General features: G+C 38.3%; 1 protein-coding gene across 1 annotated transcript in view; it reads right to left on the reverse strand.

The window, feature by feature from the left end:
• LOC135256155 (A-kinase anchor protein 13-like) overlaps positions 1-6,155 on the reverse strand; it is a 101,776-nt gene extending 95,621 nt beyond the window's left edge. Inside the window, exon 1 of the mRNA XM_064337999.1 lies at positions 5,879-6,155. The gene's annotated coding sequence lies outside the window, so the exon portion shown is untranslated. The remainder of the gene's footprint in view (positions 1-5,878) is intronic.
• Positions 6,156-13,907: the final 7,752 nt, after the last annotated feature.

Raw genomic sequence — 13,907 nt, forward strand, 5'->3', positions numbered from 1 at the left:
GCAAGGACATTATTAGAAACTGAATCACATTTGTTCATTTCCATAATGGGACACTGGTAAGGATGCAAGAAACAATCACAAAGACTCAGAGATCAGCTGCAGTGGCACACAGTGTGGAAACAGTCAGCAACTCTGCACAGGACAGAGCAGCAGGACTGTGAGCCAGAACGGCAGTGTTCACAGGAAACGCTCTAGACATGCAAGCTCATTACTACTGCACACATGCTTTCCAACCCAACGCACCCGGGAACGGCCCAGGGTGATAATGGAGGGCTCTGTTTCTTGAGGTCACTGAAGGGCCAGATAAGCGTTCATGCCCAGGTTTTAAAGCTGGACCGTACCGAACATGTCACAGCTGCATCGAGAACCACAGAAATCAACTGCTTTCACCATCGGTACCTACACAAGCATATGAGCCATACAAGCACACAAAGTATATTCGAAAAAGCTATTTTCTCTAGAGCAGACTTGAGTGCTATTGAGGCCTCTACCGTCCATCACCCAACCTAATAAAACCATGAAAATGCATGTAAATATGGAGACAGGGCCTACATGCACGTCCCACCACATATTTGGACGTCGTTTAGGCTATAGCCTACATCTAAGCGACGTTGGTCATGGAGGTCAATATTACATAGATTAGTAGGGCAGAATTTTTGTTTTGACATGGGTAATTTGATGAGAACAAAACACTGTTCTATTACAGGTATAAAAGCGGTCACGTCATGGCTCAAGGTCAATCAGCCCTGTAGCTGCAATGCAGGTCAACAAATTGTTTGGTGGGTTTGACTTATTCTCCTGGTTACTGACAGCTAAATATGGCAGTGTGCTGGCTTCTGTGACAAAGCAGAAAAAGCCATGACTTCAGAGAGAGAGAATAGAGTTTGGCAACAGGTCAGGTACTGAAGAACAGTTTCAGAGGTCCAAAATGCATATCTTGAACCACACGTGTCTGGTTATTCATTCTTAAATCATCTTTCTGTTCTTGTATGATCTTAAAAGATCAACGGTTAGATCAATGATAAGATAAAGCTCAGGGAAAGTATTTGGTTGGCCATGAAAAATGTATCCATGTAGCTAATTGTCTTAGGACATTCCCTGGTCCTAATTTTTCACTACTTCAGGCCTTTTTTTCCTAAAATGTATTTTTATTTAAAGTTGCAAAGTGATACACAAATCAAATCATAAATCGTTGTCTTAAAAAACTCTTGTATTGCCTTTTACCAGAAAAGCCCTGGGTATCCTTTTAGTTATTCTGTGATCATACGTCACAAGCAGGGACAAAGCAAGCCACTGTGTTGGTGTGTTACAATGGGCAGTGTCATGACTGCAACTGCTGAGTAACGCATCCCCTGTTGTGTCTTAGGCTGGGGTGTATTGCAGTGCATTGCAACGCACACAAAGACATGTGCTGTGTTCCAGCTACCCCGGTCTGTGACTTTATGCAACAAACAGATGTGTGTCTAAGACAAGTTTTCCAGCCTGTTTTTGCCGTTTGCATGACATCGATCCGAGAAACTCTGCCAACATCCCTACGCTTTTCTTAACAGCAAATGTGGGCCACATTTAAAGGCGTGACCACAATTTTTGTCTGGATGATTTCATGAAAGGAAGTTGCGAGACAAATATAATCTGTCAGTGTGTAAGACGGTTAAGCACTGGAAAACCACTTTTAAGCCAGAGAATATTTTCAAACCGGAAAAGCAGGAATGTATGGAATCGTGACCATAGATATACAAAGCAATAAAACCACAAGAGCCCAATAGAAAACAGAAAACAAGTAACAGTGTGTGGAAGAGAACTATACTGTCTGCACCCGCAAGTCCCTTATCTTCTCCAAGTAGCCTACATGGTCATTACGAAGTTGTGTGTGTCTGCTCAAAAAGGCGAAAAACTTTGGATTCCTGGTCCACCACATCACAAATGAGAAATGCTCAATATTCATTATTTTTTCCCTGCATGGAATGAAATTGAGAAAACGCTTAGCCTATATGCATGAGGCAGACTATGAAGAAGTTTAGAAGAAGATAGAAGAGAAACTGAAAATGAGGATTGTTAGTGAAACGGTTTCAGCAATCAGACAACTTGAAAGCAATTTTCAGCCAAATTATTCAGGCCTGTGTTTTGGTAGAGCTCCCCTCATAATGACTTTAAACTCAAATTAAGCTGCATAGGCAGGTCATAGGCAGGTCTAGAATTTCATTGTACTGAGAATACCACCCTGTGGAAAGCTAGCACCACTTCTCCACATGGCAGTTTTGTGGAGAGAGGGGACAGATGTAAATCAACATAAACAATGAAGAAACTGTTCATATTAGGAGAAAGTAGGCTACATGGAGCGGCTTCCATGCCCATATGCATTATGCCAGGCTAATGGCTTCAGGATACAGCTTTTTATAGGACAACCAGGGCTTTCTCAAAATGTACCCCCATGGAGCACTGACACAAAGACTTGTTTCAGACCACAAATTACGATTCTGCATATTCAGTACCCTCCAGGCACCTAGAAATATACCACAGTGATAGTTTACTGACCCAGACCAGCAATGGGACAGAGCCAACTGGTGCCCCACACAAGTGCAGAGAGAGCTGGTAAAAATGAGAGACAGAAGTATGCGAGTTAAAATGTATGAGAGAGCTCTAGGAACAGCATGGGAAGAGAGGCTGGAGTCCAAGCATGCCCAAGGAATTTCAATGCTCCTAGTCTTAACAACAACAAACTCAAGGGTATATGTAATCACAGAGAGGACAGAAAATGCAAAAACAATTATTCACCCATGCCAAGACACAGTGAGGTTCGTGGTTCAACTTTTAAAGGGGAACCATACCAGCCTTCCTCCTGCCACTATCTTTCAAAGTCACACAACTGCAGAAAGGAATATTGTTCTCTTTGTCATTGGTATTGCATTTTTCAGTACATGAAGCCTGCATCAAGAAGAACATTAAAATCACACTTTGCAAGAAGTGGATAATGGTTGCTCCATAAATGAAGTGTTAACTGCAAAACTAACCAGAGTGTAACTGCAAGTAAGTTCTAGGCAATGGCTAAGTAAGTACTAACACGTGTAGTCATATACAAAAGTCTGGGTCTGAAAGAGTTAAGAGATAGCTGAGGTTAAGCTTAGGCCCAAGAAGAGAGTTGGGTTAATACCACATCTAACAAACTGGTACTTGTTATATAATTATATACAAATGAACTTGCCATTTAATGGGGCAGCATGTGGTGTAGTGGTTAAATTGCTGGACTTCAGATCTAAGGAGCTGTAGGTGCAAGAACCCCAGTGCAAGAATCTTGACCAATGTAGCTTATCTTTACCACTCCAGCAATGATCTAGCAAGACAAATGGCTAACAAGATATACAATAAGTTGTGCTGAAAAGAAGCACACACCAATCAAATAAACAATGTATTCAGAAAGTAAATATGCTAATATGTTTCAATGTACTTCTTCTTGCATACAGGTAGAAGCACTATTGCTTGAAGTCGTGATCAAAATAAAGGATGACAAAAGAAGCCGAACCGTGAACACATTAGGTATGAATAAAGTATGAAGCACGTTCTTTCCAATGAAAGTCAACCACTGTGGCCTAATTGGGTTTCAGTCACTGTATGAGTGCCAGTGTTATAGTTATGTGGTGGGACCACAATGGGGCCCTGTCACTTTGACACATGCAGTAACTGACTGTATCAGCTGCATCAGTGAGACACGCATGCAATTCAATCTGCATTCAATCTGTAAACCCACAGGGTGCGAGAGGAGCATCGGCCACACCCTCGCTTCTTTCAGGATGTCATCTCACATAACGTCTTCTGTTAATCCTCTGTTGCATGAGAGCACCATTCAGTTTTGCTATTTGTCACATGCTGAGTGCAGGGTTCAAGCCCTTATGCTTGCCTGCTTGTCACAAATGTAGACAAGAGATAGTGCAGTCTCAACATCACAAATGTAATGCAACTAGTCCTAATCCAAGCCAGACAGCATGTTGTAAGGCGGCCACATTCACCAACACCTAAATAAGTTATTTCAATTTTATTATTATTATTATTTATATTATTATTTTCTACAGTATACTTGAGTGAACATAATTTGTGGTTCAATTAATCTGATGCACCAGCTTTCAGTTTACAAACAAATGAAGTGGAAAATAGGCTACAGTTTAGAAAATGTCTGTGTGTACTAGCTGTACTGCACTCTTAACAACACTGTAGAAGTCATCATTCTGAGTTGCTGACCACTAGGGTAATTTTATTTAGGAGAATTCTCACACATGTGCTAGTAGCAATGTGTTTTGTGACAAGATTAAAAAGCAGTTGCAGTGAAAATCACAATAAACAGATTGCCATTGATCATAGCAATAAAAGAAGGAAGTGAAGAGTTACAGTTGTGACTGGAGAGAAATGAAAACAATTACTAAACAAGTATTTATTCGTTGCACCGATATGGGTGTGACTGAAACTTGCAAATACTCCCTTTGTGTGCAGGTGTACTAAGAGGGACTGGGCATTTGTTGTTTAGTGGTTCACCATATAGAAGTAGATAGCTTGAGAGGAATAATGTAATTACATCTTAATTATTGATCCAGGACAGAAAATGCCAGGCCCATATATGATATACTTCCTTAAATGCACTCTTATACATGCATGTGACGTAGCCTATGTAGAAACAGATCCGTTTTGAAATAGTGAAGGAACACACATAATTTTCCATTTCATATCATTTCTTCTGTATAACTAACTGATAGTTCAGAAGGAACCAAGGATTTCACATAAGATCTATCAGCATGAAACTGTAACAATATGCTCCAACATAAACAATTTCCTAAAAATAAAGTAACGCTTCCATGAAAACACTTAAGGCTGAGCATCTGCTCATTAAATATTATAAACGATCATATCTACTAGGTGTGTTAACAATGTTTTAGATTAAGTACAGAGACTATCAGAATAATAAAATACAACACGTGCTAGAAGTATTAGCTACGTTGTTATTTCTGCATTCACTATTCATTTGACAATGATGGAACTATAAAGTAGCAAGCAGCCTGCGTTGCCGGATTTGTAGCTCTCCAGAACTTTGCATGGTTTAATGCAGGGAATATCAACTTTGAGAACTGGAGTTCTGAGATAATTGGCCAATCTTTACACATGAAACACATATTGGGTAGATATAGTTTAAACCTAATAATGTTGTAACCAAACTGACAGTGAGCGTGGAGCGGCATAAAGAACAAGATGTGACAGTTCCTGGTTTTAAAACAATGAACTACAGTCCCCCGTGTTCCTCACTAGCCTACAGCCTACTAACCATCGGGCAGGAGTCCAGTCCTGAAAACTTACTGAGCAGGGGACCGACTGGCCTAGATTCTATAGCCATTTGTAAGGAATCATATTGCGTTTGCCGGGGATGGAGACGTGTACTGTGAATGATCATTCTTAAGATGCCGTTGGAGCTTGGAACAGTATACATTAGGCTATATCATTCGCGCAAAGAGGAATTACTAACAATCCTCAATATGGATTAAATACACTGCTCTCAGAGAACTAATTCTAGTAGCCCCGAATTCGAGTTCGGGTCTACTAGATATCAAACGAACGGCAATGACACCAGTAAATAAGAACGTTAACAACAATGGCTACGATTTATAGATAACGAAAAATGCAGCGTGATCATTTGTTCTTAATGTCGTGAGTGTTTTGGCATTAAATATGCTGCTGTTTGACAAAGAATATCTCCAAATAAATTAGCTATCAATATGCAGTAGCTATACTACAATACATGGTAACAATAATTCCAATGAGACTTCACACACATTTAAAATTTTAAATTTCTGTATACTGTTTAATTTGGATTGCCGTGTAGAATTTATATGTCACTTACCTCGAACTTTTGGACGTTTAATGCATGCGTTCCGCTTTAAGAAGCATAGCCTCTTCTGTGTTCTTTTACAAGTTAACAAGGCAAACCAACATTACTTAGAACAAAGATCTGTTCCCGGTAAATCCGCTCAAATGTCCAGCAGTCCTCTTCATTGATTAATCCGTCACTTCTTTGGTGCAACAATTTACCAATAATACTATTTACCTACTTTATACACCAATATTAAAGCAAAGCGCCCGCCCACTTGTTACACTCTCCAACGAACTATTCTTTTTCAGAACCAGTTCACATAGCACGCCGGAATGGGCGGCTCTTAAAGTCTGTTTGAGTCACTGAATTGGTTGGAGTTAGTGGTTGGTAGCGAAGATGGACTCTGTTGCATTTTGTCTTTCATTGGGCCTTTAACCTGTCACTTACAGTCTCCCAAACCCTTTATATTGAGACAATAAAGCGTTTGCGCATTTCAGCAGTCAGCCCCACGGTGCTTATGTAGTTTTGTGGTCAGCGCGGATACATTCACGAGAGCCACTTAATCATGTTACAAAACGCTATTTTGTTATTTGTAGCCTATTTATTTTGTCTTGTCATAGTCCCTGCTATCAAAGCAAAAATTTAAAGACTGGGCCTATTCTAAGTTGTTTATTATTATATTTATGGCGTTGATAACGTAAAGAAAAAACTCTTGGCACAACCTCAAAATATTTTTAACGTTCAAGATTTGCCCCATTCAATCAATAATTAACTTCCTAACATTTAAGAAGCAAATCGTTTATAGGTTATCTGGTGTGAGATTACGCCAGTTCGTTCATCCTTTAAAATGATGTTTTGAAAATATATTAGATTATATATGTATATTCAAAAAACTAGCCCACTCATATTAAAGTGTAAATCTAAAAACAGGGATGACATACGTTGTAATTTTGATTGTATCAGAAACGACCAGTTTATATTAAAAAATATATTTTATTATTTGATTGTGTGATGTTCAATATAATTACATTTATATAAAACATGTTTTGATTTAAAACCATTAAGGTATAAAATATAAAATTATAAATTTTATTCAAAGTTGTATTGCAGCCAGCTAAACTCATATTAACTTATTACTGATTTAAAGATTTTCATTGAATGTCTGCTTCATTCCGGCGAAATCTCTTCTGGATATTGTTGACCTCTAGTGGCACAGCAAAGTAACGCATTTATACAATGGTAGTAGTAACGATAGTTAAATCCACGATTTTACTGCATGTCTTATAATGGTACAGAAGTGGACATATGGGTAGAAGGCCATAGGTTTCAAACCCAGGGTACTACTACTAGGCCTGAATTGCCACGGGAAGTATGCAGCTACATACATGTTTATTTGCAGAATGTAAACACATCCTGTTGTCAGATTGAAGAAAGCTTTATCCCAAGTGAAAAAAGAAGGAAATGTGGTAAATGTGAAAGAATTTGAGTTTATGCAGATTAATCAGTCCCTCAAATCACCGATGTGCCATGTGAGTAAAACAGATCTGGGAATGTGGTTCCACATATAGCCACTGTTTGCATTCATATATATTTATCTTCACCAGCTTCACTCCACTACATGAATGTTGAAGGAGTACAAGCAACAGTCTGGATCAGAGAATTTGTATTCTATTTTATGGATATTGTCTGAGGTACTGTATCTATGACAATGTATTCACTGTACAATTCTCTGTCGTGGCTGAGCTGGGAATGATGTCATCTTCTGTCTGGTAAACAACCTTATTACATACAGCTGTATCCCTCTCAGTCTTTTGCTTTTCTCTTGCTCCCTTTTTTCCTCACACAGCTCCCTTCTGCTATTTTCAGAAAATATAACCAATACCTGTATCCTATTTCAAAGTTAAGAATATCTGTTACAACCTTTACTATAACAGTATTGATGTCAGTAAAGAGAAAAAATATATAAAACAAGCCAAAATAATCAATGATCCCAACAGTTTATCTGAGTAAACCCTAAACAGCTCCTTTGTGGTTAGACCCAACGACGTGAGATTCCTAGAACTGGGAAAAACAAATAATAATGGCTTCCATATATGCGACCAAGCTGAAATAACACCTTGCCACAGGACTCTCTTATATCCACTTTTGCTTACTGACATGCTTCTTTCAATCGAATGTTTCAAAGACAGCGGGAGCACTTTGTGGATGAGTGGCACATACGGCGTGTTTTTAAGTTTTCAGGAAGTATGGGCGTCCAGTCGAGAAAAAAATGAATGTGAGGTGGTTCTCTAGGAACACTGGCCTCTTCTGTTAGGTAATGCACAGACCTTTATGTACAGAATCTGCTCACTATACATCCAGTCATTATAAACACTCAGAGTGTTGGAAGACACAGCACAGGCACTCTAAACCAAGAGTGTGTTGAATTCAGATCCATTCAACAGAGATGAATAGTTCTAAGAATCATATATTTATCCTATGGACCACCTGGCTGCAAAAGGCCCATGCATCCCTGATATAGCAGATCATAAATATTCCCCCAGCTGCTTGAGATAAGTGAAACCATGTGGTCATTTTCTGCAGTGCTTGCATGCAAATCTTGGCCGGATGTAGTATGGCTGCTTGTACTGAGGAGGATTTGTCTAAAGGAGTGTGGAAGAAAGTGATGTTGGAACAGAGGGCTGGTCAGAGCAAGGGACCACAGCATTAAAGATGGTGAGGATACTTTGACAAAAACATATTATAATATAGAACCAGTGCCTCCCCTCCCCAAAAAAACATATACACACATACACATGCACAGATGTATCACTGCACCCAGCTGATCAGGATATGGCAAATATAATGGTTTCATCCTCCGCGAGCTTTGCATGTGTTTCCTGCTCTGGGAGGATGCAATGTGGTAGGAGTGAGGTAACATCAGAGCACCTACAAGTGCTGCAAGAACGTCTAAAGATCACGTACCTCACACACGAGGGGGGCCTTCATTTTTATTTTTATTTTATTTTTTGCACACAGACATAGCTAGCCTAACTGTTCTAAGGAAGCTCCAGACAAGATGCATCCAGAATTTCCCCCTTTACTCCAGCATGTGTTTTCTGTCTTTGGTGAGAAATGAGATGTTAGAAAAACTAATTTCTGGTACTGACACCAGTCCAAATGTCAAGTCACTAAATAGCCTCCTTGAGCTGAAGTGAAGCTGAAGGCCCTTTAAGTCCACAATAGCTACTTCTCCGTGTCTCAAAATGTTTGTCTAGCATAGTCGTCGCTGAAAACGCTTGTGGCTTTTTAAACAAAAAGAAAAAAACTTCTTTCGCTTTTGTGTAGCTACAACTCTGGGGTTAGATCAACATGAAGGACCAAGGAGAAGCATTTCCATATTCTGTCACACGGTTCCGTTTAAACACATTTACAATCAATACCCAGCGCTCGCACGTCTAGTCAGACGTGAAGGGAATTTAAACTTCTGCTTCTGCGTCGGCCACTACCGACTGCCAAGGGAGAAAGACAGCGAAACAAGTGGGACACAAAGAAGTACATCTAAGGCTTTGTGGCGCGACAAAGGAGGTTTTGTAAGTTGGAGGAGTTGATGGAAAGAGAGGTTTTGGCGATGGAGGGCAGGGTGACGACGAACTGGGTAAAAATGCTGATGGGAGGCGTTAGTCACTCAACGCACCAGAACATATTCGAGATAAGCGTTAAGCTATCTAAATCGTTTACATTACGCTACTGCAAGACCCGTATTTGGAAGTAAAATATGAAGTAGGCTACATCGAATTTTGTCCGCTTGCGTCTTGGAGTCATTCTTGCATATCAATATACACTTACTGCACAGTTCAACGTTTAAGCCATACATCAAACAAAGTTGTCACGGCAACACAAACAATAGCCGCAAAATGCCGCAAAGTCCAATGCAATTATGAAGGAAAGTTTACACCATTGATAAAAGTGGACATTTTAAATAAAGAATTAATTCCTCCAAGTCTGTGGAATAGGCATTTTGGACACACTTTTGTAAATAATTATAACTTTTCCGACATGGCATGTACTGTCAAGCACTGAGTGCAAAAGAGACCCATCTTAAAATATTAAGCATCTTCAAGAGGTATACCAGCAGTTGAGGTCAAGAAAAAAAGGAACGTCAGCAATGTACTGTGGCTCTAGCCAAAAGAAACAGGCAGCATGATTTCTGTTGAAAGAAAGCAATACCATAACTCCAGATTCAACCATGGAGTTATTAGTCTAATCCCCTCTAGGTTTAAATTTTGTCTCCATATATGCTGACTAAAATCGTTCAGTATGGAACCCAAATTGACTGACAGTATAAATCTGTTGTTCCCTTTATTTGTTACACAAGTCTTTCCATGACAAGTCCCTCTGGAAAATGTGATTGTCGATTGCTGTTTATTTTATTATTTTTATTTTGTTTGTATTTTTTTCCCAGAATACTGTGGGAATATTAATTGTCAGAAAAAACAAAACACTTTGGTACTTTGCATTATAATGGAATTGAATGCCATTAGTTGATATTGGTAATACAATTGCATGTAAAATCTTATTTGCCAATGGTGTAGGCTTCCTCCCAATGCAACAGTGTGCAATGGTGGTGCTACTATACTGTTATATGGCATTGCAATTTAGCTGTTATAGCTCTAGTCTTTAACTGTAGTGGTACAATTTACATTTGAATTATTGTAATATTAGTGACTCCTAAGCATATGATGGTAGGGGTATGAATAAATAAAATACCTGCTGACTTGATTTTCAGACGTAATCTTAATGTTTTGTAACGGATAAAAAAAATGACACTTTTTGCCTATTATATTGCAAATGTTTTTCCGCCATATGGTCTGCAGGTGACATGCTGTAAATATCTAATAAATTGTAAATAATTTTTACATGTAAATAATGTTTATTTAATAAGACCATATAGTCAAAAAAGAAGCTAACTATTGTTTTAGCGGCACATTTTCTGTGATTACTTGTAACTGATTATTCATACACTGCTGGATGCATGCATTTGGCAGGCAGAGGGTGCTGTTGGCTTTGAATCCAGGATGTTGTGCAACCAGCACAATTGTATATTCCAATTCAAATGTTTCAAAGCATAAGAAAATTTGTAAAATGTATATATGTTGAATATCATTATTGGAAAAGTTCTACTCGACATTCTGAAGGACACTTTCTGAAGAGTGCTGTGCTTATGGCAGTAGTATAGACTAAAATATATTTTATGTTTTCATTATATGTCACACATCCCAATATCATATAAATATGTTTTAATTGATTATACTGAATAAATAAATAAATAAATAAATACTGCAGAAACCCCTGTGCACAATTTGTCCCAAACATTATGGTGCCCTGAAATGGGAGGAGGCTATGTATAAAAAGCAGTCATTTCTATGTGGTTAAACCCAAATGTATTTCAATACCCTTTAATGAAAACTGAGATGCTGCACTTTAACCAAATATGACTTGTTTGATTACAAATCTAAAATTATGAAGTAGAGAGCCAAATCAAGTATATGGCTTTGTCCCAAACATTGTGGAGCTCACCCTATATGGTTAATGGTTGCCATTTACCTTTGTGAGAGGCTGTCTTCAATCTTCTGAATTTATTTATAAATTAAATTTGGTTAATTGGTTTATTGAGTAACCTAGAGGGCAGTTATTTTTTTCACAGGGGGGTATGAGTATTTGTTTACTTTTTTGATTTAATAAATTAAATAATAATTTTTAAAAATGTGTTGTCTTTACTGTTTCCCTTTTCCTAATATTGCATTTTATCTGAAGATCTGAAACCATTCAGTGGCTGGTTTGTGCACATGGTCCTGGCTGGTGAGGTGAACATGTCGTAATTGGGTGATGCCAATGTCAAGACTGGGTTTTACATGTGCCGTGACAGAGTGACTTTACCAGGGAGGTGTGGGAATTTGCTGACTCGGAGGGATTGTTGCTCAGAATGAGTGGATGATGCCGGGTGGAGATGATGCACGGCATACAATGAGTCCGCTCTCCTCAGAGTGGTAGGCAGGCTGCCTGCTGTCTCATTAATATTCAGTCGGTACCCGGACTGCATCAATAACTGCATCTCTCTCTCTCTCTCTCTGACTCTCTTTTCCCACTTCCTACCCTCCCTCCACACCACTGAACCTGACCAGGACCCTGTAATGCACAGGTAATCCAGAACTGGAGCCATACCGCATTCTGATGAAGGTAAACCAGGTTCTCTGCCTTCTTTCTACAGTATACAGCTTTGTAACAAACCTGATACAACACTGATACAGATTTGTACAACTTGGAATATATATAACAACTCCAGTCCAGTATAATTCATTGTTAAATATTAATATTTCAATGAAACTATAGAACAATAAATATGACATGGATACTTTTCAGCTTAACAATTATAAGAATGTCTAAATATTATATTAATCTTTAAAATTAATATATTATCAGAATACAATAATATTGTTTGGTATTTCATAACTTTTAATTTCCTCACTATCACTCCTAATAACAATGAAATGCCAATTTAAATCAGCAACGTGTCCTATGGAGATATATCTATATCTGCAAGCTATAAATATATTAGAAAACTATTATTACATTTACATGACTAATGAGAAGAGAGCGGCTCCTGGTAGATGCATGTTGGATACCTTGAGGTCATACTCTTCAGGTTGAAAAGCAATTTACTTGAACCACTTGATTAGTGGATTGTTACGATAATTTATGGTTACCAATTAGTTCTCAAAAAATTTGGAGAATGCTTTTCTTCAGGGTTGTTTGCAGGTTGAAGTGATAAACCTGTGAAATGTTTAGGAAGAGGCCCACAGTCAGATATTTTTGTTTTTTTCATAATGCAGAGAAATACAGAAATACCTAATACAGAAATCTGTTGAGTAAACCAGATTTCTAAGTTTAAATTTTCTTCAATGATATTAGACAACCCATTTCCCACTTATTTACCTCAATTGCTTTTTGGGTTTCAGATCAGTTTTTTTTTTTTTTTTTTTGCCCAATTTTCTTTTTTATTTCTTTTTTTTTTCACTATAAAGGGGCTTTGTGATGGTGTCTCTGTAAAACGTTCTATGCAAATAAAATTGAATTGAATTGAACTGAGACTCTAGAACTAAATGTATTGTGCTGGTCTCATGTTACCAAGTATTGCATGCAATTGTAGCAATGGTGGCAAAAGTAGTGTCATTTAATAGGTACTAATAGGTACTTAAATTAAGTACATATCCACAGCATGGCTTAGTGTTCACTCAGGGCGGCACAACTCTGGTCCTGGAGGGCCAGTCTGCATGCTAGTTTTTATTCCAACCAAGTATCTTAGGTTTTAGTTACCTGACAACTCTATAAACTATGCTGGTTTCTTCTTGTAAATTAGCATGGGATGCACATGCAGTCTGAAGCTGTAGCTGGTGCTTATGCAAATGTCAGATCAAGATATGAGCAGAAGAAAATCTTTCAGATCAGCCCTTGTTGTGCACCTCTGGTGTTAAGTAGTTATCAGTAAAAGTGATGACCCCCCCAATTCAAAACAATACCTGTACAATACCATGGGGAGAAGTGGTGTACCATGTGGGCATACTTGAGAGAGATTCAAGTACTTGATCCAGTGCCCATAAATCTAGGTACATTTTTTAGCAGAAAGATAAGCTTGCCACTGTCATAAGAGAAGTGCATTTCATCTATTTAAAAAAGCACTCAATGGCTGGAACAGGCCAGTACGGAAGAATGTAATTTCCTCTTGGAATTCTCTGTTCTAATATAGTGTAGCAGCATTATAAAGATCTTGCTTTCTATCTTGGTCATGATACATTTTTAAAGCCAAAATTGGAGCCAAATTTATTAACCTCTTTCATGCCTGTTATGTGTTCAGTAGCATCGCTGCACAACTGCACAAAAGCATTCTGTGTGCACACCTGCATTTTTAAATGAAAGGTTAAATCATCACTGGATTGATCGTTGTGCAGTAGTGCTTTCCCTTCAGATTATTTCTGCACTTCAACCAGAACTACTGAATCTTAAAAGGCTTTTTAAAAGA

This window comes from Anguilla rostrata, chromosome 5 (assembly GCF_018555375.3).
Source record: "Anguilla rostrata isolate EN2019 chromosome 5, ASM1855537v3, whole genome shotgun sequence".
In the NCBI taxonomy this organism is placed as follows: Eukaryota; Metazoa; Chordata; class Actinopteri; order Anguilliformes; family Anguillidae; genus Anguilla; species Anguilla rostrata.